Below are 25,975 nucleotides of genomic sequence, written 5' to 3'. Positions count from 1 at the left end.
GAAGAGAAGACTAAGGCACAGAGAACCTAGGAGAGTTTGGCTGTATCCGGGAGCATGGCTGGACTCAGGGTCATCTATGGAGCACCTGTTTGGGGCTCAGCACTTTCACATTCATCGTCTCTTCTTATATGACAGTCCTACAGGGGAATGTTGTTATCCCCACTTTACAGATGAGGGAACTGAGGCTGAGAAAGGGACTGCATGATGTTTGTCACATAATAAGTGAAATTGACAGAAAGTGAGGGTCACTCCCTGCCCTTTGGAAATGATGAACACCATAGCGGCCCACTTTGGGAAGAATCTTGTAAAGCAAAGGAAATCCATCTTTTCACTCCATGCATCCACCCTCCCTCCCTTCCTCCCTTCCTTCCTTCCTTTTTTCTTTCCCTCCTTCCTTAACTATTTACAGATGACCTACTATGTGCTAGACACTGTGCAAGGCCCTGGGAATGTATAGTAGTGATTAAAAAGCAGACACAGACCCTGCGCTCAGTGATCTAGTGTGAACAGTAATCCAGCAGTCACACAAATACGTGTAAAATACAACCATGATGAGTTCAACAGCAGAGCATATAGTAGGCAAGTCGGGAAAGGCCTCTCTGAGGAGGTGGGATTAAGCCGAGAATAGTAGAGTGAGGTGGAGTTTGCTAGGTGCTCATGGGGCAGGAACAGCATTAACATTCAGGCGAGGGAACAGAACAGACAAAGGCCTAGTGGGGAGAGTGAGCAGTGTGGCTGCAGCAGAGAAAGTGAGAGAATGGGGTGTTGGGCGGGGCTGGTGGAGCTGGGGCAGGCCACCCGGGGCTTTGAAGGTCACTTAATATTAAGGAGTTTTGTCTTAATCCTAAGAGCAAGATGGGGAGGATGTGATGTAATCAGATTTGCCTTTCTGAGTGGAAGCAGAGAGGCCAGTTAAGAGACTACTGCAGTCACCCAAGCAAGAGATGAGGAAAGCTTAAGAGCAGGGCATGTGGAGATGCAGGGAAGTGAGTGGTTTCAAGGAAATGTAGGAAGGAGCGAAATCAACAGGACTTGGATGATGGAGAGGAAAGTGACAGGGGTAACTCTTGAGTTCTGAGCTGTCCACCTGAAGAGAAGATGAGGCCATTCATGGGGGCAGTGAACCCCAGGGGAGAATGAGGTGGGGGTGGGGAAGTTTAAGGGTTGGATTTCAGATGTGTTAAGTTGAACTCCTACCTCACACCATACACAAATCAAACTGAGAGGGAAGGAAACAGGACGGGGGAAGTTTTTGGCAATTATTTCTTAGCTATGACAACAAAAGCACAAGCAACAAAAGAAAAATAGTTAAACTGGACTTCATCAAACTTAAAAAGTTTTGTGCATCAAAGGATACTCTCAACAGTGAAAAGACGTGAAAAGATGATCCATGGAATAGGAGAAAATATCTGCGAATCATATATGTGATAAGGGATTAATATCCAGAATATATAAAGAACCCCTACAACTCAACCAAAAAAAGCCAAACAACCCAATTCAGAAATGGGCAAAGGACTTGAATAGACATTTCTCCAAAGACAATACACAAATGGCCAATAAGCACGTGAAAATATGCTCAACATCACTAATAATTAGGGAGATGCAAATCAAAACCACAGTGAGATTCCACTTCACACCCATTAAGATAGCTATTATAAAAAACAAAACAAAACAGGGACTTCCCTGGTGGCGCAGTGGTTAAGAATCCACCTGCCAATGCAGGGGACACGGGTTCGAGCCCTGATCCGGGAAGAAGATCCCACATGCCGCGGAGCAACTAAGCCCCTGCGCCACAACTACTTGAGCCTGCACTCTAGAGCCCGCAAACCACAACTACTGAGCCCACATGCCACAACTACTAAAGCCTGCGTGCCTAGAGCCTGTGCTCCCCAACAAGAGAAGCCACCGCAATGAGAAGCCCACGCGCTGCAAGAAAGAGTAGCCCCCGCTCGCCGCAACTAGAGAAAGCCCGTGCACAGCAATGAAGACCCAATGCAGCCAAAAATAAATAAATTTATGAAAAAAAAAAAAAACAGAAAATAACAAGTGTGGGCGAGGATATGCAGAAATTGAGACCCTTCTTCGCTGTTGGTGGAAATGTAAAATCGTGCAGCTGCTGTAGGAGATTGTATGGTGGTTCCTCAAAAAATTAAACAGAATTACCATATGATCAGCAATTCCACTTCTGGGTATGTACCCAGAAGAATTGAAAACAGGGACTCAAACAGACACTTGCACATCCATGTTCATAGCAGCATTATTCATAATAGCCAAAAGGGGGAAGCAACCCAAGTGTCCATCAACAGAAGAATGGATAAAATGTATGTCTGAACATACAACGGAATATTATTCAGCCTGAAAAAGGAAGGAAGGTCTGACACATGCTGCAACACGATGAATCTTGAAGACATCATGCCAAGTGAAATAGACACAAAAGGACAAATGCAGTGTGATTCCACATACCTGAGGCCCCTAGAGTAGTCAAAATCATCAGAGACAGAAGTTGAATTGTGGTGCCAGGAGTGGGGGGTAGGGGGGAATGGGGAGTTAGTGTCTAATGGGGACAGAGTTGCAGTTGGGGAAGATGAGAAAGTTCTGGAGATGGGTGGTGGTGATGGTTGCACAACAATGTGAATGTACTTAATGACACTGAACTGTACACTTAAAAATGGTTAAGATGGTAAATTTTACGTTATGTAGATTTAACCACAATAGGAAAAAAAGTAGATGAGAAAAATTAAATTGAGATGACACATAGATCCGAACGTAAAATCTGCAACTGTAAAGCTTCTAGAAGACATAGGAGAACATCTTCACCACCTAGGAATAAGACTTTTTCAGAGAAGACACAAAAAAGCATTTATCATAAAAGAAAAAACTGACAAGTTGGACTTGAGATCGGCTGAGTGTGAGGTGGGGGGACATCCGGGTAGAGAGGCCAGGTAGGAAGCTGGTTGTCGCTCGTGATGAGGCGTGGGCTGGAGGAACCACGTTGAGGCCCCAGAGTCAGCTGATATTTCTAGCTACAGTCTGCCCTTGGGGCCGCCAATGGGGTCACCCACCTTAGGATCCACCAGACTAAAATAAGTGACTTTGGGCCACTTCTGGAATAGGTCTAGTTGTGGATGTCCAAGCAGATGAGCCCCTGAGCATTTTCCAAGGTATCTTCTCTGAGTGGCATCTCACTGGGCTGTAGCTTATACCGTCCGTCTACTTCTCCGGCCAGATTCGGGGTGCATCTGTGATCACAGCTCTCTGCACTGCACTGTCGCCTTCTCTCCCATCCCTGGGGCTAATGGAGGAGTCGGATGAAATCTCATTTCCTCTAAACAAGAGGCTGATCAATTATGGTGACCGGAACTTGCTGTCTGGAAGAATTAGCTTTGCATTTTGCTTGGGAAAGACCAGTATCCGAGCTCTTTCTCCTCCGCCAGGCTGGCCTGGAGGGGAGTTGGTTACTACAGTATCCAGACCCACAGGACTGCGGGAAAGCTGTAGAGTGAGAGGTGATTTTCAAGTGGCCTTGCCTTGCTGAGGGCCCCCAAGCCTGGGGTCCCAGCCTCAAACCTTGCTCTCTCTGACCATCCCCAGGACCCTGGATTTCCTGGCTCCGCCATCTTGGTACTGTTTCTACACAGCATTCATTGGAAAGCAGGGAGTTGACTTGGTCCCGCTGCATAGTGATTCTGGGTCTTTGTGGGACAAAGGGGTCAGGGACTGCTTTGAGAAGCTGATGAAAGCCATAGGTTTCCTCCTCAGAAAAAAATGCAAGTCTACACAAACCTTTACAAAGGACCTTTACATGGACCTCGGCTAAAGACAGCCTGATCTGGGGCTCCCTGCAATGGCGCCAAGCCTACCTAAATGTTTTCTGCTTAACCCTCTAGTTATTTTCAGGGGGAGGTACAATTTATGCCAATTTTGCAGATGGAGAAACTGAGATTCAGAGGAGTAACCCTAGCTGCCTGCCTGGTCCCAAAAGGAGTAACTGGGCCTGTGAGCTGGGAATTCCCAAATTATTTCTCCTCCTGTACAGTTGGGAGTCCCCATCCCACCCTCCCATTCACAGCTTCTCTGATTGGGAGGAGGGGATATCAAGTAATCCGTGGTGGGAGGCCTTGACCCCCAGAGGGTGGAGCTTTTGCCTGATTCACCTTTGAGTTCCCAGCATCCAACCCGAGGCCCCAAAATCAACTAACTGAATGACAACTAAGAGAATGCATGGGGCATCACAGGGGGAGGGACCTTTGGCTTTGGAAACAGAAATGCTCCTAGACATTAGCTCTGTCCATCCCAGCTCTGCAATCTGGGCCTCTTGGAGCCTCAGTTTCCCTGCCTGTAAAATGGGAGCAGCAACGCTCCTCTGACAGGGCTGTTCGGAAGATGAAAGGAGACAGCTGTGTGACAGGCACTGTGCTCAACATTTCACAGCCATTGTCACACATCTCCTCCCCCAAAGCCTAGGCACGCACGTGTAAATATCCCCCTCTTGCAGATGAAGAAACTGAGGCCCAGAGCAAGGCCATGACCTGCCCAAGGCCGTGTAGAAGTAGCAGAGCTGGAATCAGAGCCCAGGTCTGCCTAAGCCCAGTCCGTGCCCTTGAACAAACGCATGGTGCCTGACACCTACTAGGTGCTCATTAAATGGGCAAGGTGCCACCCCCAGCCCCCCCAGCCAGAGAGGCTTTCTGCAGGAGCCTGCGGGTGGTAACATCAGACACAATACAGAATAAAAGTGGCCTGGGAGCATGCAGGAGCTTTGTTGTGACCCCTCCAGACGAAGTCCCCCTCTCCCCAAGGCCTCTTTGATTTCCTACACAATGAAGTCTCTAGTCATGAGCTGGGGCAGTAGTGAGGAAGATGAACTTGATTGCTGTTTGTTCCCTGATTTTGTCTTTTCACTTTTTTCCCCTCCTGCCGCAGCGGCAGGTGGGAGGCCCGGCAAATGCCCAGTGGCCACCCCTCATTCTCACACCCGCTCACCTCCTCCCTCTGTGCAACTTCCTTCCTGTGAGTCTGTTCAGAGCGGCAGCCCAGGCTCAGGATGGAAGGGGTGAAGTCCACATTGTTGGCCCCCTCCCAGCTCAGATGGCACTTTTCCAACTCATGGGTGACACGGAGATGGATGCTGAGTGCACCTCCGTGAGCCTCGGATGTGCCAGGCCCAGGACGCGGAGGTGGACCAGCCCCCTCCCCCAGAGAGCTCCCAGAAAGACAGTGATAGTGTAGCATGTTGAGAAGGCCATAGAAACCCAGAGGTGGGGTTGCAAAGTCTGCCTGGAAGATCAGAGAAAGCTTTAGAAGAGCAAGAGTTAGAATTAGCCTTTGCCCAAAGAAGGGCACTTCGGGGGAGCAGCCTGGGGGTGTGGAACTTCACAAGGTGGTTCTTACGATTGGAAGGAAGGATACAAGTGAGGGGCCGAAGGACATGAGACTGGAGAAGCAGGCAGTGTGTTGTGCGTTGAGCTACAGATTTTGAACCTTGTTCTGAGGGTACTAGGGAGCCATTGAAGGCTTTCGAGCAGGGAGTCACCTGACAGGTCAGCCAGCAGGCTGCGTGGCTCCGTCCTCCTCTGCTTGACCTCCAAATGCTGGGGGCTCGGCTCCGAGCTGCTTCCCTTCTCTCACTGTGCTCTCTCATTGGTGATCTCACCCCGTCCCATGGCTTTAAATATCATCTTTAAGCTGCTGATTCCCATATTTTTATCTTCAGCCAGAGCCTCTCTTCGGCACTCCCAACTCATCATCCAACTGGCCGCTTGGCATCTCTACTTGGACGTCTCACAAACATCTCAAAGTTAACAAGTCCAAAACAGGATTCTTGATCGTGCCCACCCAACCCCCAAAACCTGCTCCTTCCCCAACTTAACCATCCCAGTAAATGGCACCATCACCCACCCTCTTGCTGAAGGCAGAGCCCTTACCGGCCACGCTTCTCTGCCTCCCTCTCCCCGGCTCATCCTCTTGGTTCCTCTCCTATCTCCCACCTGCCCACGGCCCTGCAGCCGGCACCCGGTCCGCACTCGCCTGGATGACGCAGTAGCCTCTCTTTCTTCCCACTCTCTCTCCCTCTCACCCTGACAGTGTATCCTCCAATGGATGATGGATCTTAAAAACAAACAAACAAACTTTGTGCTAATCTGCCACCTAAAATTCTTTAGAGGCGTCCCTCTGCACCTGGAGTAAAACCCAGACTCCTCACCATAGGTTCGAAGCCTCACACAGTCTGGCCCGTGCCCTTCTCTGAGCTCGCCTCATCCCTCTGCCTCACTCACAAGGCCCAGCCATGCTTTGTGTTATTAAAAGCATGCCCCACCCCTTCCCACCTCAGGGTCTTCGCCTGTGCTGTTCCCTCTGCTTGGCACACACTGGCCTCAGCTCTTTGCACATCTACTTGGCAAAATAAGTCCCCCGGCAGTCGGTCATAATGCCTTAGTCTCTTCATAGCACTTTTCACAACCTGTCTTTTCCAACAGAAGCAAGCACAGTGTGTCTGGCACACAGTAGGTGCTCATTAAATAACTCTTGAGTGAGTAAATCACAAAAGGCCAGAGCAGAGGGGACCTAGAAGCAGGAGATCAGGGGGAGAGAATGAGACCTGAAAGGACAATGGAAGGACGAATAGAAGAAAGGAATTAGTACCAGGTGGGACATTTGGATTTGATCTTAGAGGCACTGGGGAGCCACGGAAGGATCTTGGGCAGAGTCCTGGGAGTGGAAGTGATCCTTAGAGCAGGGGAGGCTGTATGCCCGGTGGCCATGTGACTGGGCTCTGAAACCGGACTGCCATGGGTCAGACCTTGGTTCAGCAACTTCCAGCTGTGAAACCGCAGGCAAACCCCTTAGCCTCTCTGTGCCTCGGTTTCTTCCTCTGTAAACCAGGGCTTGCTCCTGAGCCTCCGCAAGGGCAGCTGAGAGGCTAAATGGGATGGTGCATGTCCAGTTCTTGCTCAGTAAACATGGAGCTCACAGTCTAACGGGGGAGACGGGTAGATACACCCTGGCTCTGGTTCCCCAGGACGAGCACTGGACCAGATGTACAAGCCAGGCCCTGTGCAAGCAGAGAATTTAATCTGGGAGGGTCAGGAAAGGCCTCCCAGAAGAAGTGACATTGGATTTCGGGGAGACAGTTTCCTTGAGAGAATATTTTGAGTCAGCAGTCACTGGCCCGTGAACAAGGGAGGAGGAGGTGGGTTCTGGATGCTTAGCTCCCAAAATAACCCCGATCCGAGGGCGGACAGCCCGGCAAGCCCCGGGAGCCACCACCGTGCCTCTCCTGGCTGCGTTCCGGCGACCTTGGAGCCGCCCTTGCCCTGCCCTGTGTCCCCGGATGGCAGGGGGACTGGAGGAGGGATGCCCAGGCCCGGGCCGAGGGGACTGGGTGATCAGTGCAGGCACTGGGGCCCAGGCCCTCTCCCCCCGGCACACAGGCTGCTGAGCTGCCCCATGAGTACCCAGTCATGTTTGCGTTTCGGCTTCTGGACCCGTGGCTTGACCAGCAGGGCAGAGAGGACGCGATGCTCTGTCCTTCCTCTCTGTGTCTCCCATCGTCCCAGTTTCTCTGTGTCTCTCTGGCTCTGTGTCTGTCTGTCCGTTTCCCTCTCTCTCCCTCTCTCCCCCTCTTCCTCCCTCCTGCTGTCCACCTCCCTGCCCCTGTCCTTCTTCTCTCTCTCACTGCGTCTCACTTTATCTCTTTCGAAGTCTGCCTCTTTTTCTCTCCCCCTCCTCCACCTCCTTTCCTCCCCCATCCCTCCCCCCCCCCAGCCTCTCAAGTTCCTCTCTGCCTTACGGCTTCTCTTTCTCCCCTTTCTTTGCTCTCCACCCAACCCCCTCCTCCCCCAACAGTGGGAGGCATCCTGGAACACACACACGCGCACACACACGCACACACACACACACACACACACACACACACACGATCTCTGAGCCCAGCACCACCACCCCCAGCCTCCCACACTGGCCGAACCTGGCCCAGGACACAGGGATGAGGGCAGGATCGGCCAGAGGGGTGGATGCGGAGGGTAATGGTCGTGGTGGGGGAGGCGTCCTGTCCTCCCCACTTCCCTCAGCCCCGTGCTCAGAGCTGGGAACCAGGGGTTGGGGAGTGGGGTGGAGGTTCCTGAGCTGTTTCCTCCCCTCTGTGCAGCTGCTGGGCTTCCCGGCCCTTGGACTGCGGGTCGGGTCATTGGGCCCATTCAGCAGAATTATAAATAGCATCTTGTGCCCAGCCTGGCCGACAGAGCAACCACGGCCGCTGCAGGGCCCCCGGGCCCCCTGTCCTCCATCCCTCCAGCCATCCCTCTGAGGGAAGTCTTGCCCATCCCCTGTGCTGCCAGCGGGTCCCCAGGTCAGTATCCAATGTGCTGTCGCCATGGCAACCTGCGTGTCCCCGTCCAGCCCAGGCTCAGGTTGCGGGAGGCGTGGGCCACTGAGGGAGAGGTCCAGTGGCCTGGAATCAAAGGTCGCCGCTCTATGCTGGGGCTTGCCGGCTCTCTCTGGGGCTGGGGAGTGGAGTCCTGTCCCCCGAGAAATCTCACGCTGCTGGGGGTGGGGGAGGGGCAGAGATGCCTGACGTTGGAAGGCCTGGCAGAGGGGCACTGCCCCAGGCTTCTGCCAGTGAACTGGGCAACGTGGGTCAGCCTGGGCCTTGAAGCCAGAGAGATGTAGGGTCAGATTCTACATCCCCATCTACTACTTTGGTCACCTTGGGACCACCACTTAACCCCTGAGTTCAGCATCCTCAGTGTTGAGACAGGAAGAGTGATACGCCTCCCCCTCCAGGGGCTGCTGGAGAGATCAGAGACCACCAACTGTGAGGCAGGCCCCTTAGTTCTCACCCATCCTCTCCTCAGTCCCTGAGGGCGGTACCGGTTGGGCGAAGCTTACAGACTTCAGAGTCACACTGGCCTGCATTCCTATCTGGCCTCTGCCATTTACCAGCTCGATGATTTCAAGTAGGCTGCACAATCTCTGTGAGCCTCAGTTTCCCCATCTATAAAATGGACATGAAAACAACATCTGCACCTCATTGTTGTTTTGCGGATGAGTTGGGCTGTGGTGGGAGAAGCCACTGGCACGGTGCCAGGCACATAGCCAGTGCCCTGCACGTGGCAACTACACTTTCCATCACTTTCTGAATTTTTATTTCTCTTCCGACCTTCTCAGCGAGATGACCCTGCCTTCATCACTAACTCAATGGTCACTTCAGGCAACTCCCTTTCCCTCCCAGGGCTCAGTTTCTCCATCTGCAAAATGACCACAGGACCACCCAGGCCCTGCCCAGGTCTGAGATTTGTGTATCTCAAGCAGCCCCACCGGGCTGGGCCGTATCTATTCTTATTAACTGATGCCCTCACCCGAGCCCTGTCCTCAGCCCCCGAAACCTGAGCTGCCTGGTTGCCTGGCAACCGAGGCGCGAGCTGGGGAGGCTTGGGTGTCAGGGTGTCCAGCTGCAGCCCCCTCCCTGCAGGCCAGAGCCCCGTCACTATGGTCACCACGTGGCCGGGAAGCAGGAGGGCTCAGGGCTGGGACCCTTGACCGGGGCAGCCCAGGAGAGGCCTCCTGTTCCTCTCATACCTGCCCAGGGCCGACCTGTCTCAGAGCCCACTTTCTCGGGGTAAAAGGGGCCATCAGCCTGGGATATTTTTATAGATGGGGCACGTGGTCAAGCTCACAGAGGGAGAAATTGGAGCTTCCTCGTGCTGCTAACTGATACGGTGGCTGTCACTGTCACCCTCTTCTTGGAAGCCTGCAGCCCAAGTTTGCCCAAAAGCACAGATAATTCCCTGACCCCCTCCTAGCGCTGCCCTCAGGAGGCCTGATGCCGCTTCCTGGCGCTCTGAGGGCACTTTGCATGGTCACATTTAACCAATCACATCACCCTTTTGTTTACTTGGCCTCCCTGCACGACCTGCCCTACGTTTTCATTCATTCACCCACCAAACATTTTACTGAGCATCCATCCCAGCTCTACTGTATTCTGCCTGACCGTGGGCAAGTTACTTCACCTCTCTTTGCCTCATTTTTCTTTTCTGCAAAATGGGATACTACGAATACCTGCCTCAGAGTTGTGATGTGGATCAAATGAGATGACGACTGTAAAATGCTTAGCACAGAGCTTGGCGCATAGAAAATGCAGCATAAATGTTAGTTTATCATGATTATTTGCATGAAACTGTTACAGTGTGCAGAACCTGTGCTGCACAGGGAGGGAACAGGGCTGTGTCCAATTCCTTTCTGTCCACATCGCATCCCACAAGTCCAGGCATGTAGTGGGCCCACAGCAAAAGTTTGCCAAGTGAGCGGAAGTGAGAAATGAACTCTTTGCCCCAAGATCTATTGCTGCTCAGGGCACTCATTGCTAGGATATCGACTTTAAACATCTTTTACAATTCTGGGTACTTCTTAGAATCTATTACGGCTGCGTCATCCACACAATTACCAAAATGGTTTAAAATCACTTTGTAGATTTTCACTCTCTTCCCTGTGTTTGGGGTGGGGGTGGGGCAAGTAGGTGCATGGCTAATTCAGGTGGACTTGAACTGCAGGACAGACAGCTAGGGGAGGGATGGGGACTCGGCACTTAGAGGAACCTGAGAATGAGCACTGCCTTGCATTTTGCACCCTGGGGGCCTCCCTTGCCTCATAGTCCCAGCACTGTGAGGAACCTGCGTCAAGGAACTTGCTTGTCTTCTCTGAGCCTCAGTCTCCTCATCTTTAAAATGGGCACCCTGCTCCCTCTGCCCCAGAGTCACAGGCGAGACAAAGGAGGTAGTACTGTGAAGAACCCCTTCCAGTAACAGTCCTTAATTATAAGAAGATAGCGATACTCTCCATGGAAAAGGGCTGGGCTGGCACCTCCCCAGGCCTACCATTCGTCAGCAAAGCCACGTTGGGTGGCCGCCAGCCCTCTGGCCCAGGGGCCGTTTCTAACAGCAGGTGATGCGGCCAGGCTGACGGCTCCAGGATTTCACCCTTGACTTCTTCCAAACACAGGAAGGGGCTGCCATCTGCTTCCCGCCCCTCATACCCAGCCTGCCAGGTCAGCCAAAGCCCCCGCCTCGCACCTGTCAGCAGTGTTGCAGACAAGAATCCCACTGGGGGGTTTCCTTATGGATGCTGAAGTTGGCAAAAGCCTGGGGTCCTCCTCCCAGCCCCCAGCCCACCTGGACACCAGGAACTCAGATCTGGGAATCTGTTAAGTGCCAAGGTCAAGAGTACAGCCTTGGGAGTCAGACCATAGTGCAGACCCTGATGTGACCTTAGGCAGTCACCCCACCATCTGAACCTCAGTTTCATGATCTGTAAAATGAAGGGAATTAGAGTAGCAACCTCAGAGGTTGTTATGCATATGAGCGAGATCGTGCATAGAAAAAGCTAAATGGCATTTGGCAGTAATAACACTTAGTTGCTCTTATGATTATTTTTATTACTGTTACTGCTACTCCGCTGCCATGATTACTGTGACCATCTCCCTGCCAGGGAAGTGATCTCATTTCCTCTAGTTAGGCCACAGCATCCATCCTTCCTGGAGGCCAGTGCTGGGTACACAGTAGGTGCTCAGTTCATGCTCTCTGCCTCAAAAGCAAGCAGCTGTTGAAGAAGTGGATGAGCCCAGGACCCAGGCAATCTTGTTCTCTCTCAGTTTCTGAGGTCAAGCTGTGGGTTCCTGTGGTCACTCAGCAAGCTTCTGTTAGACACTGACTCTGTCAGGTGCACTGGGGACCTGGAGATAGATGGACACAGTCCCCTGACCTCGATGGTGTGAACGGTCAAGCCCAGTGGAGGGATCAATTGTCTCTGCCTGGAGAGTGGGGTCAGCATAGTGTTCACTGAGAAGGGGCCCTCTGAGCTGGGCCCTGCAGGGTGAATAGGAGTCTACCAGGCAGAGAAGCAAATGGAAGGGAAGAGCTTGTGCTAAGACATGTTCACAAGGAAGCTCTGAGCTGATATTTTTATTTTTTAAAACAGGAAATTCTCCCCCCGTAGATGTCCCAGTATCCGGAAGATAACTGTGGCTGATCCAAGGGCAAACACATGGCCATTGGGGAGGGGATTCCGAGAGCCACAGAAGCCCCCTCCCCTGTGCCCAATCCAGTGTCCAAGACTTATCCCAAGCCAGTATGTGAGGGTCTCTTATAAGCTATCTAGTCCAAGCTCCTCATTTTACAGATGGAGAAACTCAAGCCAAAGAGGGAAGATGGTGGCCCAGGGACAGTTGATGGAAGACCTCCTGGCCAAGCCTGCCCAAAGCCCATCCACCCATGGCTGGGGGTGACCAGCCCCGGAGTTGTGTGTTCTGTGCAGAATCCTGATCCCCCAGGTTGCCCCCCGGAGACATCACTCTCTGCAGGGCCCACCACAGGCCCCTGCATCTTTCTCGCCTTAGTTCCTTACTTCTGAAATGTAAATAATCAGTGGGTTCTTCGTGAACTTCAAGCTGAAAAGCATTTTATGACCACTCTTATAAAATGATATTCTGCCGTCGCTGTCATTTCGTTCAGGTCAAACCCTAATGGCAGAGTTCCCTGAGAGATAAAGTCATCTGATGGCATGAAGTGGGGTTCAGAGGTTCAGGGCCACCTTGCAGACAGCCACAGAGACAGTGACAAGGCATCTTCTACAGGTTGGCCTTCTGTTCTGTTCTGGAGCCTTTGTGGGTGCCCCCTCTCGCCACCCACCCATCTCCCAAACTGGGAGACGAAGGTAGTCTCAAGGTGGTAATAAAACTCTTTGCCGTGACCCATGGCTCCCTAACATCCCCCTACAGGCACCGTCTGGAGTCTTATTTCCAAAATATATACATTTCTGCAAATCTCAGCACAGCCCCTGCTGCCCCCCCCCCAGCTCACACATGTTCAAGCAGGCTTATGCACACCCTTGTGCAACCACATGTGTGCTCCCTGGCACACGTTCTGCCCTGGCACACACATATGTATGCGTCCACGGTCATGAACTTCCAGTGGAGAAGAGGGAGCAGGTTCTGTGTCAGTTGGAAAATGCCCATTAACTGTAAAACAATAAAAAGTTAGCAAGAAGAAAATTTCAGCTCAACATAGATTCGGACATAGATTATCACGGAAGGAGGGCGTGAACCCCCCGTCAAGGGAAGCGTGCAAGCCCAAGCAGGACTCTACACAGGTGCTATGAAGGGGCTTGGGCATCACAGGGATTTTGACCTCTGAGGTCCCTTCTGGTCTGTGGATTCAAGTAAGCTTGTGGAATCAGGGCCTCTTCTGGCTTTCCCTCAAGTTTTGCAAACAGTGGTGCCCCTTTGGTGTTCTGTGCTCTGGGGAGGGGCCTCCTGGAGTACCCCCGCAGTTCAGGCCGTGGTGGACAAGGACCAGCTCCGAGCAGGCCTGATATCGTTGGCATCTGTGGCAGCCACTAAAGATGCACACACCAGAGCCCCCGGAACCTGGCACCCATTTCATGCCAGGCCTGACCCTGGAGAGGGAAAGAGAGGTGACAGCTCTGGCCTTGTCAGTCAGTTGTAACAAGGAGTCTGGGGTAGCAAAAGCCCTGATTTAGCAGAAGGTGTCAGGGACTGAAATATCTAGAGAGGCAGGGAGTGAGTGAGGTAGGCTGGAGAAAGCTCCCAGGACTTGGAATTGTGCACCATTTGAGCATAGGTTCTGACTGCATCGGAAACCCAAAATCTAAACTCTCCTGGATTACACCCAGCAGAGAGCAGGCCCTAGAAGCAGCGTGACATGAGGCCTGAAATCTAGGGGACATCAGGCTCCCCCCACCGTGGATCCCTGTACCCCTTCTCTTCCGGGAGACCCCCCAGAGCCATGGGGAACTCCGGGAGAGAAAGGAAGGGCAGACGTGGCTGGAGCAGGACTTTTGAAAAGCAGAATAGCGGTGATGGGGATGGGGGAGGGGGTCTGGGCCATGCCCCACGGGGAGAGGAAGCAGACAGGTCCTCCATCCCCACTCCTCCAAGTGGCCTCATCGCCAGACTTGGGAGGAGGCGGAGAGCAGACGGCAAGGCTGGGAAATCAGAGGGAGTGGAGCCTTTGGGGGCCATTGTGGGAGGTCTGCTGATGTGGATACCTCCAGGGTCCAAGGTTTGGGGTCTCCTGGGGCGTTGGAAGCACTTTGGCTTTTGAGCTCTTAAACTTTCTGGCAGGACTTGAACTTCCTTGAGAAGCCGGAGGGGTCAGGCTGGGGCTCAGGGCTCGTTCTTAGCAAGAAATGGGGAGGCAGTATCTTCAGGGCATCCCTTAGGCCTCCTGGCCAGCTCCCAGGATTGGAGATGAACTGGCACTCAGGGAAAATCCTGCACAAGGATGAAGGTGAGACACATCCCTGGAATATCCCAGAAACAGAGGAGAATGTCTCAGGAGGGTAAAAGCTCTGGCAGAGGCCTTGGGCCTGAACCTGGCTCTGCGAGCACCTGCTCTGAGGACTTGGGCCAGTGCCTTCCACTCAGGGCCTCCATTTCCCTGTCTAGAAATCACTGTCATTCCAGTTGATTGTGTGTCTCTCACTGGCCAGGCTCTCGGCTGAACCCTGTGCCCTGCATCAACTCACATTATCTTCCCAGCCACCCTGCAAGGAAGGGACGATTACCGTCTCCATTTTAGAGATGCAGCAACTGAGGCCAGAGAAGTGCCTTGATTTACCCACGATCACTCAGTGATGGCAGATGGAGGGTTCTTACCCAGATCTCTCTGACTCTAAGCTCAAAGAAAGGGGTTCTGACCCTACTAGGTTGCAAGTCCACTGAAAAGTGGTTTAAGAATTCATAGAGGGAAGAAGAAGCTTCTGGGAGTGGAAGGAAATTCCCAAGAGAAGATGGCACTAGGGATTGTGGGTATAGGGGCCCCGACATGGGCTAGGAGCAACAGGCGAAAAAGAACGGGTGTTGCAGGTGGGAATCCCAGCCACGCGACGTGTGGAGGAGGGGCTGCTGGGGCGCCACGATGATGGGGATAGAGGGGAGCCAGGCTACACACGCCCGTCGTCGCCGCCTTACATTCGCCTCAGGGAATGTAAGGCCCACGGCTCCGCACAGCTTCGGTGAGGCTGGGGTCCCCCGGGCCCGCACCCCCCGGGAGGCTGCGTTCGCATCTGTCCCTGTGCAGATGGCTGGTGAGCACAGCTAGCAGCACCCACCCGCACCCCCTTCTGTCGCCGGGACTGGCTGCGCCGGGGAGCGTGGTGCGGCGTTATTTTTAGAAGTGGCGCCATCTGTTCAAGGTGCCGGGCGGATTCTGTTTGTCTCCGCAGTGGCCGGGACAGCCATGCCAAGTCAGGGGAAGAGCTGCAGAGCTGGCCTGCTGGGTGACGGAGCCAAAGAGATTCTGCCGGCCCATGAGGCATGGGATTCTGGGGTCGGGGGTCTGGGGCTGCCAGAGGGGCGTCTCTGGGGCCAGGGACGGTCATCGCACAGGGCGTCCTGTGCTCCCAGCGCCCCACCTAGTCCCTGGGCCTGAGCCTGGACCTGCCTCCTGACAGATTCTGACCTGACCTTATACCTGTCCTCCAGCTTTGGGTAGAGAACAGAGAAGAGTTGGGGGGAGAACAGTACGATGACCAGACCACAAGGATCCTCTGTGGGATGTAACACTGGGTGTAGCAGAAGACACGGGTCTGATCAGTGTGGTCCAGAAGGGCCGGGACATCTCCCCGCTAGACCCCAGATGCTTCTGTGTGTCACACTGCCTTAGCCACCACCACCTTCTGGCTTCTGAGTCATCCTGGGAGGGACTTAGGCAGGGTTTCTGATGGCACATTGCCTGGGTTCGAATCCAACAGTGATGTGACCCTGGGCAACTTCCTTAACCTGGCAAAGCCTCCACTTGCTCATCTGTGAAATGGGATGCTGGAGCAGCTGCTTCCCAAGGTTCAGGTGCAGATTTGCCAACTTGCTTTCTGTAATGCACGCTGCCTGGGTGCATTCAGCACCCGCTCATCCAGCCACTCAGCTGACCAGTTTTCACTTTCCAACTGCAGGCTGCATCCCCAGATCTGTTGTCCCCAGTGTCCTTCCGTAGTCAGATTGCTTTCTCAGTGATGGAACCAGCATTGGTGGAGGCCGGTCCTGTGCTGGGGGCTGGAGAGGCCCTGTTCTCAGAGAGTTCACAGTCTAGTGGGAGAGGCAAGCTGGTAGAACCCACCCCAAGACCGAGGGTGGAGGGTGCAAAGTTGAGGAATGAGCCACATGTGATAAGCTGGCAGTGGGAAGGGGGTTGAAATGTGTAGCAGAGGAGTTAGAGAGAACTTCACAGCTTGGCGTTGGGGCTGGACCTTAGAGGGGAAGGTTTTGATTAGTGGCAAAGTGGGTATAAACAATCCCGGATGGAGGGAACAGTATATACAGAGGGTCGGAGGCAGGAACATGTGTTAGTTGTTCAGCAAATACAAGGAGTTCACTTACACCAGAGCCCAGAGAAGTTGGCTCTGAGCCAATTAGGCAGGATCCTGAATGCAGTGGTCATGAATATGTTTTTTTTTAATAGGCACCAAGGAGCCAGTGGTGCTTTTTAATCCAGAGAGTGGCATGTTCAAATCCGAGAGGTTTTAGAGCCAGACAGGTCCCAGCTCTACTCCTGGCTCTGCCAGTTGTGAGCTTTGTGACCTCGGCATGATGTTATTTCACCTCTTTGAGTCTCGGTTTCCTCATCTGTAAAATAGGCATAAGAATGCCTACCTCATGGGATTATTGTGGAATAAGAATGTTTTCAGAGCCTAACAGAGCTCCTGACACATGGAAGCCACTCAGTAAATGAGGGTCCCTGTCAACATCACTTTGGGGACAGTGAAGGTGGAGGGGGCGGGTTGTGAGGAGCCAGTGGAAAGGTTGTGGATAAGGAACCTGAACTAGGTCAGGAGCCCAGGGCGGCGAGGAAGAAAATGAAGCTTGAGCTCTTACCCCACTTGAGCTCCCTGGGTCTGGGTACCTGATTGAGCGTAAGGGGGGAACAGAGTCGAGGGGTACCCTGATAGTCCAACTCTGGGAATCTGCGAGGACGCTTTAGATGCCGTAATTGGCACAGAGGTCACAGAAGGATGAGGACATCTGGGAGAGTCTGAGAGCCTGGAGGACCTTCAGAGGGGACATTTGAGAGTCATGGAAAGTTTGGTTCTAGAGCTTAGGAGAAAGGGCAGGGTGGAAATGTCAGTTTGAGAATCACTCATGTTAGGATGCAAGTTGATGTCAGGTGGGTGACGTTGCCAGGGAGAGGTGAGGCATTAAGAGGGTCAAGGGCAGGACTGTGGGAAAAGACTGCAGTTCACCCAAAACAGAGAAGCCATATAGGAGAGTGGGAAGAAGGGATGGGGGTCATCAGGTGTGGGCAAGGGTGTAAAGACAGAAGGGCCCTGGAGCGGCTGGTGGGAGTCATTCCCAGAAGACACCTAGGGCCTGACCTAGCCAGAAGTGGCATTTGGAAAAGCAGGGACAGGGAGCTGGAAATGACTTTGAGCCATAGGCTGGGCTACAAGAGCAGGACAGGATTCTAGAACGCAGAACCAGGGGAATGTTGGCTACAAGAGGAAGCAGGCCGAAAGAGGGTCTGGAATGGGACCCCCAAAGCTCTAAGGGAGTGGTTCTATTTGTTTAAAATTCCCAGCCCCACCACCAGAGATTGACCCATCTCTGCAGGCTTGGGCATGGGAATCTGTGTTTCAACCAGACCCCAAGTGATGCCAACACAGGTGGCCCTTGGGGAACCACACTTTGAGTGGCCCTGCTCTGGGGTCCCCGAGCTCCACTCAGAGAAGCTTTTATCAAGAGAGGAAGGAGAGGAAACCTTGGCCATGGGAAGCAGTTCCTGCTCTGGGCTTCTCCTCTGGCTTCCAGACCTTCTGATTCACCATCCTCAGGTCTGAAGCCAAGTCAATGTCCTGACAGACATCACTAGCTTTCCACCAGGGAGACTCTGAGGGAGAGAACCTGGGCTAGGGCAGGAAAGGCAATGAGTGCACAGTCACCAAACCAGAGATAGTTCCGCTTGAGCCTGGAAGGCTCACTGCAGTAGTGAGAAATAGAATCTGAAAAACACCCCCCAACACATACAAACACCAACCCCCTGCCAGTGCCTGCATCAGTCTGACTCCCCTTCTCCTTGGAATCTAGGAGTCCTGCTTTTCTGCCTTTTCCCCTTTCCTCTATAGTTCTATTTCCTGGCCTCTGTGTTCTCAGGCCACATAGAATGACTTCCCCCAAGCCTTAGCTTCCAGCTTCTCTGATTTGGACCCCAAAGAATGTACTCAGCTATTCAAAAGTAATCTCCCAACTTAAACTCATCCCTTGGCATCTCTGTGGGTGAATTTTCCTTCCCCATTCCATGGAGGAGAGAATTTAATAAATTCAGACAGACTGAGATGCCACCACTTAACTATGGTCCCAGCAGGAACCAGAGGGAAGGGACCAAGCACAACACAAAAGAATGGATCATTAGTGGTGGGATTTCTGGCCTTGGTGACAGGTGGCACTGATGGGCCAAGGTGAGTCTTCTGTGTATGCATGTAAGTGGCCCCAAGTGACCTTTTGCCTGGTGTCATTTTCTTGGCTCAGGCCTGCTCACTAGGACACCTCATTGCCTGACAACCTGGCTTTGAGCGACAGCACAAATGCCTGGGGTCAGCTACCCATGCCTGCTCACATAACTCAAGGAAAATGCCCTGTGCCCTCCCTCCTCCACCCACACCCAATTCCTCAGGCTTCCCAACCCTGCGCCCCGCTGGTCAGCACTGCTGCCCTGGATAGCTCTAAGGGCACTTATAACCCTTTGCCCTATGTCAGCACCACAGAACATGGACAACTCCTTGGCACGTGGTCCCTAAAACCAACTCCGATCCCGAATCAGCACTGTGGCCTTGGGGACAGCTCCCAGTGGAGACCGTTCCCCACTGCCTGTTTCTTTGTCCTCCCCAGGGGGGCTGTCAGTCAGCACCACAAGCACGTGGACGGCGCTCACTCCCGGCCTCTGCTAGTCAGCTTGCAGGGGAGAGAGGGGGGCCTGTGGTTATCAGATTCCCTGACCTCAGCTACCCAATCCCTCCCAGCACCCACCTCCATCCATCCATCAACACTTCATCCCCAGAGCCGGCTCCCTGGGCCCCAACCCTCCACGGTCAGAGGTGAAGCCTGAAGACTCCCCAAGGAGCCAGTGACCTGCTGTTGCTTATGGTCAGAGCACTGACATGGCAGAACCCTGTGCTTCATTATAGAAACCAGAAAAAAGGGTAGGAGCCTGGGCTGGTGGAAAGAGGGATGTGAGTGAGCCCTTAAGAGTGTCTCTGTGTGTGTGTTTGAGAGCTGGCTCTGCCGCCCTCGCCCCTCCAACCAAAGACCTATGCCAACCACTGCACTCTCTTTTCCTGTTTCTCCTCTGGAAAAACGATAGTGCAGCAGTACCCGTGTCATAGGGTTGTTGTGAAGGATTAAATGAGGTAACAAACGTGGAGCGCATAGAATGGTACTGGGCACATAGCAGGTATGATCCAAGTGTTGCTGTTACCATTTTTTGTCCTTCCTTCAGGCCTCTGCTTGTGATCCACGGGGACAAAGCTGGAGGTGGGAGAGAAGGAGGCAGATGAAGACAGGAGGGGACAGTGTCACTCTAGCCAGTTAGGATCTGGAGGCTGGGGGCAGCCAGGGAAGTCATTGCATCTGTAAGGAGAGTTGGGCAGGGCGAGAAATGAGGCTGGGGAGGTGGCCGAGACATTTGACTGAAACCAGAGGACACTGTCCAGAACAGCTGGTCCATCTTAGGCAGAGTCACCGTCCCCAGCCTTCTCACTGCATGTCCCCTCTCTTGCAGGCCAAAGTGAAGTCTCCCCCAACACTTTTCTGCCTCAGCTAAGCTTTCTTGCCTCGATATGCTGATGACTTTACTGTTTTTGCTTCACTGGAAGACTCTCCTTTTTAAAGGGAAGATTTCTAAACAAGGAGCACATAAAGGGTACAGATCTTGGAAGGCAGGCACTGCCATGCAGAGGCTGAGGGGGGCGGGCAGTGGATGTCAAAGGCACCAGGTGAATTCTCATCAGCTTGTGACTCCCAGGTTCTAGGGCATTTCTCTTTCCTTAGGCCTCCAGCCAAGCAGGAGTTGGCTTGCAACTAGGATGGTGCTCTGCTGGGGATGGCAGGGCAGCAAGGAGGCTTGGGGAAGTGCGTGTGCCCTTAGAAGCAAGTATCAGGTGATGGGAGAATCCTTGAGGCTGGCGCTAAAATGGCCCTTTAAGACTGAGTGTCTGTCCGATCCCCCTCTCACTTTATAGGATAGGAAACTGAGGCACAGGGAAGAAGGCACTGGTCCGAGGCCATACCGTGAGTTGGTGAAAGGCATTGGGACACAGAGGAAACACAGAGGCTTTGGACTCAAGCAGGCATATTTAAACTATGCCAGGTCCCATCTGTATGGCATTGGCCACCTGTAACCCTCTGAGCCCCAGCTTTCTTGCCTGTAAAATAGGGACAGTTATACCACACAGCCCATGGAAGCGTGTGCTGAACAATCTCTATTAATAGTAGTGGTTAAGCCGAGATTGGGACTCAGCAGATCTGGTTCCCAGGCAAGTGCCATTTGGATTACATCCTCCCAAAATCTGAAGCAAAAGTTGTGCAGGAATCATTCAACTTGGTCTGCAGAGCCTGACCATGGGGTTTCGGGGGGACTCTGTGTGGCAAAGTGAGCATACCTTCAACAGCTAGAAGGAGGGTCTGTGCACCTCCCTTGCTCTCTTCAGAATCCCAGTGCTTGGGGCAAGGCCTGAGATGCAGCTTTTTATTGGAGAGGTGGATGGATGGATGGATGGATGAATGGATGGACAGATGGATGGACAAATGGATGGATGGATGGATGGGTGAGTGGATGAGTGGGTATGTAAGACGCCTAGAGGACCAGCAATGTGGGGTTTTTCCTACCATGTAACATTGGAAACTCCTTTGGAGAACAGGGGAAGTGGAGAGAGTTGACCCTGCTGGGCAGCTAAGGGCTGGGGACCTCCCCTCCCTTGAGGCAGGCAGGAGAGTGAGAAGCTATGTGAGACACCCTGAGTGCCTAGCAGCCCACCCCCTGGCCCTGCTTCCGCCATCTGTGCCTTAGAGGCTGATGCATGGCTGCTTCTGTGGGATATATAAATATATATATATATATATATATATTTTTTTTTTTTTTTTTTTTTTTTTTTAGATTTTCCTTTTCTGGTTAACAGGATAGGAGTTTTCTAAAAATAGCACTAAACTCGCCTCTGAGGTATTCATTTTCAGTTCCCTTCCTCTTTCCCTGTTCTCTCTCCTTGACTGTGAGAATTCAAAGCCGAGACTGTCATTGTCAGCTTTGATGTACACACATGCATGCACACACACAGATCATGGGGCTTGCACACTCAGAGGTGGGCATGGGCACACACATCTCTGGCTCACACACACTCACAGATACTCACTCATCCTGACGTACTCCCGTAGACCTGCACAGCACATCTTGTCCTTCAGGATCGCCCAGAGTCAGTACACATCTGCTGACACACCACAGGTACCCTCTGACACACACACACACACACACACACACACGGAACATTCCCTCCCCCAGAGAAGGGCAGCTAAGACAATGGCTACAACCCTTTGACTCTCCCAGTGAGGCTTAGGGAAGAGCAGTTGTCCCTCTGCCCCCAGCTGCCTGGCTGAGGTCACCCGTTTCCCCGGTCAGCACCGAGGAGGGTCCCCTCAGCTGGGGCGGGGCAGGGTGGGGACCACAGAAAGGCCAGAATTTGCATCCAGGAGAGGAAAGAAAATGTCCTGCCTGTGGGGATTACTCAGTCAGGACCAGAGCAGAGGAGAGGCTAGCCCTGTAAGCTGTGCCTACAAACTGGGACCCTCCCCAGCCTTCCAAGCGGTGCTGGGAGCCTTGTGGGGATGGCACTGTTGGCCTGAGCCCCGTGTTCAGGACAGTAGCGTGGGGGACAGTCTGGGTGAGCTGAGAGCAGAGGGAAGGGGCGAGTTAAGTTACCATCAGAAGAACAGTCCCTGTTGAACAAGTCTTACGCTATGTCAGGAACTGCTCTAAGCTCTAACTCAGGTAGTCCTCGCAAAGCCCTGTTCGTGAGGGAGGCGTTCGGGGAAGAGGGGATGGAGGCCCAGGGAGGGGCTAAGACCTTGCTCCCCCCCCCACTCCACCCCCATCACAAAACTACCAAACGGCAGCATCAGGCCTCGTCATCAGGGATCTCCAGACGGGGCCTGTGTCCCCACATCTGTCATTGGTGCCAGGGCCGATTCAAAGTAAAGGGTGACTTTATAAATACGTATTAAGATGGCATTTAAATTCAGCACGTCTGAAAACAGAAGGATTCGGCATCGGAAAATTATTTTTAGCACGTAATTCATTTGCGATGTCCCATCCTTCAATTAGGATTTGAAAAGCTGATGGTTTAGGTTTTGGGGTGTTTTTTTAAAAACCTTCCTTCGAAAGATAGATTTCTTCTTTGTTAAATTAACTCCAAAAAAAAAAAAATCCATTGCTCCTTCCTCTGCCAGAGTCTCTCCTGGCAAAGGCTTTTTATTAAGGTGCCCCTAACCTATTCTTGAGTCACTGAAATGTAACAATACAGAGTCATTTAAATGCTAATAAGATGAAATCGAAATGCATAAACCCAATATTGTCAGAACATTCATTCTGGATTCTGAAGGGGCTGACGCATCAGAGCCTGAAGGGACCCCAGAGAACACTAGTCCAATCTCTTCAGTTTCCACATGGGAAACTGAGGCCCAGGGAGGAAAGGGACTTGGTCAAGGTCACACAGCAGGAGCTTGGAAAACAGGGAGGGGCTTTTCAGTGGGCTGTGACCCCAGTTGGCTGTGTGACCCCTAGTTATGTTGCTCAACCTCTCTGGGCCCAGGACTGGCTGCCCAGACATCTTCCCTGCCCAGGCACATGTCTTAGCTCGGGTTGCTATAACAGAATACCATAGGCTGTGTGGCTTCAACAACAGAAATTTATTTTTCATAGTGCTGGAGGTTGGGAAGTCCAAGATCAAGGTACCAGCAGATTCAGTTCCTGGTGAGAACCCACTTCCTGGATTACAGATGGCCATCTTCTCACTGTCCTCACACGACCAAGAAAGATCATCTCTCTCATGTCTCTTTTTTATAAGAAGACTAATCCCATTTGTGAGGGTTCCACCCTCATGTCCTAATTACCTCCCAAAGGCCCCACCTCCAAATATCATCACACTGGGGATTAGGGCTTCAACATATGAATTTGGGACAGGGGGACACATTCAGTCCATAGCAGCCTGTGTGCCCATTAATTAGGACAGGGGTGACTGTCAGTGTGGTATTAAGAGCTGGCTGCAAATGAACCTCATCTCAGCCTCGAGGGAGATGCACTTGCTAATAACTGGGTGCGTAGGTAGGAGGGAGGTTGGGGGAGATGCAGAAGCCAGCACTGTAGAGTATCTGCTCCAGGCCAGGAGCCACACAGAGACCCACACGTAAGGGCCTCAGTCGATCCTTACAGCAGCCTGTAAGACAGATGGGTCAACCTCACCGGGCAGATGAGGCCCAGAAAGGTTAGGTGACTTCTCCAAAGTCACACAGCCCATTTTCCTGCAGGGGAAGAAAATTCAATACTCATGTTAAAAGGAAAAATCTTCTCTGATACCCTGGGCCAGGTCACATCTTCCTGCTCTGGACATGCACAGCACCTGGGACTCCCTGTCATGGCAAACCCATCATATTATGGAGGTCACTCATTTAATTGTCTCTCTTCCCCCTTGTCAGCACAAAGTAGGTGCACACAACACAATTAATGAATGCTTGGTTGGATGAATGGATGGATGAACATATGGGTAGATGGATGGATAGTTGGCTGAAGATCATTGTTCATCTTAACACAATAGTCATTAAAATCACCAGTAGCCCATTAACTCATCCCTACTGTTGTCATCACAGATATAATTACTGCTAACGGTTCTCATAGCTCGTGCTGTCAGAGGTGTAATTATCAGTGCCTGTAAGACACGCCGCAGGTAGCAGGAAGAGAGATAGAAAACAGCACCTCGGGGTTAGAGAGTCCCTTGTGGTTTTTGCAAAGCACTTTCATTCACATACGGCACTTCATTTAAGCATTGTAAGAACCCCATGAGGGAGATGCACCAGGGAAGGCAGCAAAGCATCCTGATGAAGAGTATGTCTCTAGGTCCAGACTGCCTGAGTTCAAATCCCAGCTCTGCCACTCGCTAACTCTGTGACCTTGGGCAAGTGACTTCACCTCTCTTGGCCTCAGTTTCCTCATATGTTCTAGGGAATAACAAGACTACCTGTCTCATAATGTGGTTGTATGGATTGGTAATAATCACAATACTTAGTGCTTACCACGCGCTTGGCTCAATTCTTAGTATTTTGCATGAAATAATTCACTTAAGCCTCATAATACCTATGACGTAGATACTATTACTCCCCCTCCCTTTTTTTAAGATAATGAAACTAAAGTTAATTGGCCTCCCAGTCTGTTGAGAGGTGGCAGAACTTGAACCCAGAGGCTGTGTCTTCTAGAGCCCCTCCGGTTAACCTCCACCAGCATCTCTACACACAGGCCTGCTTGGTCCCTGCCTCACCTGCTCCTCTCGGGGATATACCGTTGGGGTCAAAACTCACGGGTTATGGTGGTGGTGCATGCCCGGATGGCCAAGATCCCCCGAGTGTTCCTGCAGGACTGCGGGTGGGTATCCCAAGCACACGCTTTCTTTGGTGTCTCGTGTCTCTACTTAAGGCATCAGGCCCATTTCAAGTTCTACTCAGTAAGATACCAGTTGGTCCCAGTGTGAAAATAAGGCTTCCTATTGCATCCTTGAGTGAAAGCGCCCTCCTGTGAGGTATGACAGGCTTCTCCTGTGGCTCCAGCACCCCCTGATCCAGGCTGGGAAGCCCTGTACCCCGGGTGGAAACTCACTGGATTTGAACATGGTTCACAATTAGTTCCCAGTAAACTGGGAAGTAGCAGGGGGACAGGGGAGAGTGACTTATTTTACAGATGAAGAAACTGAGCCTCGGAAAAGTGAAGGGACTTGCCCAGGATCCCACAGGCAGGATTCAGGAGAGCTCGGATTTGAACCCAGATTGCTGTGATTTAGGATCCTGTGTTGGTCTTCCGAGAGAGAGGAGGGAGCGCCCCCTAGTGGGAGGGGAAAGAGCAATGGGCTGGCAGTCAGGAGATCCCAGCCCATCTCTGGGCTCCGTCCACTCTTGCTCTGTGTGTCTCTGGACAAGTTCCTTTCCCTCTCTGAGCTTCAGGTTCCTCATTGGGAAAATGAGATTAACCCTAAATTACCTCCAGCTCTAAAACTCTGTGCAAGGGTAAAGGATTGTGAAGGAAAGAGATGGGGCAGGGGAGGGGGGCACGAGGGAGGAGCTGAGGCTGGGGTGGGGCTCAGTCCCACCTTCCTGCCCCCACCTCTTCCCCCTCACTGTTCTGGGCCTAGGACGGCCAGCTTTCCGCGGCTGCTGGGCGGGGCCAGTCCCTGTGCCAGACCCAGCCGAGCTCAGCAGAGGCCCTTTGTCACCCAACGCTTGCCGGGGCCTTGGCCACCGGTGTTGGGTATCTGGGTGGATTGGGTTCTCTCCTGGCAGCTCCACAGATGCCACACTCCGGCAACGGTGGCCAGGCAGGCAGGGAGTAGCTGGTGCTCCCTCCTCCTCCTGGGCTCCCCAAGGGACGTGGCAGCCGCTGTCCGTGGTTCCGGACTCTGGGGCCCCAAGGTGAGGGTTCTGTGGACCCCGGCTCATTCTGGGGGCCACAGGGACATCCTGGTGAATATGCATGAGACGGACCCTCTGGCGAGGCTGAGGCACTTGATCAGTGTAGCTGTGGGCTGCGGGTGCAGGCGGGTTCTTTCTCCCATCCCCACGCCCGTGAGACTCGAGTGGGGAGAGCAGTGCGTGTCGGCAGCTATAGGAGGCGTGGACAGGGGAAGCATCCACGCTGGGGGGTCTGGGAGCTGTTACCTGGGGGCAGGG

General features: G+C 52.7%; 1 protein-coding gene across 10 annotated transcripts in view; it reads left to right on the top strand.

The window, feature by feature from the left end:
• ATP2B2 (ATPase plasma membrane Ca2+ transporting 2) overlaps positions 1-25,975 on the top strand; it is a 358,026-nt gene that overhangs the window by 216,202 nt on the left and 115,849 nt on the right. The window lies entirely within an intron of this gene.

Source organism: Balaenoptera musculus, chromosome 11 (genome assembly GCF_009873245.2).
Source record: "Balaenoptera musculus isolate JJ_BM4_2016_0621 chromosome 11, mBalMus1.pri.v3, whole genome shotgun sequence".
Classification (NCBI taxonomy): Eukaryota; Metazoa; Chordata; class Mammalia; order Artiodactyla; family Balaenopteridae; genus Balaenoptera; species Balaenoptera musculus.
The sequence above is the reverse complement of the archived record's forward strand: the minus strand, read 5'-3'. Positions and strand labels throughout refer to the sequence as shown.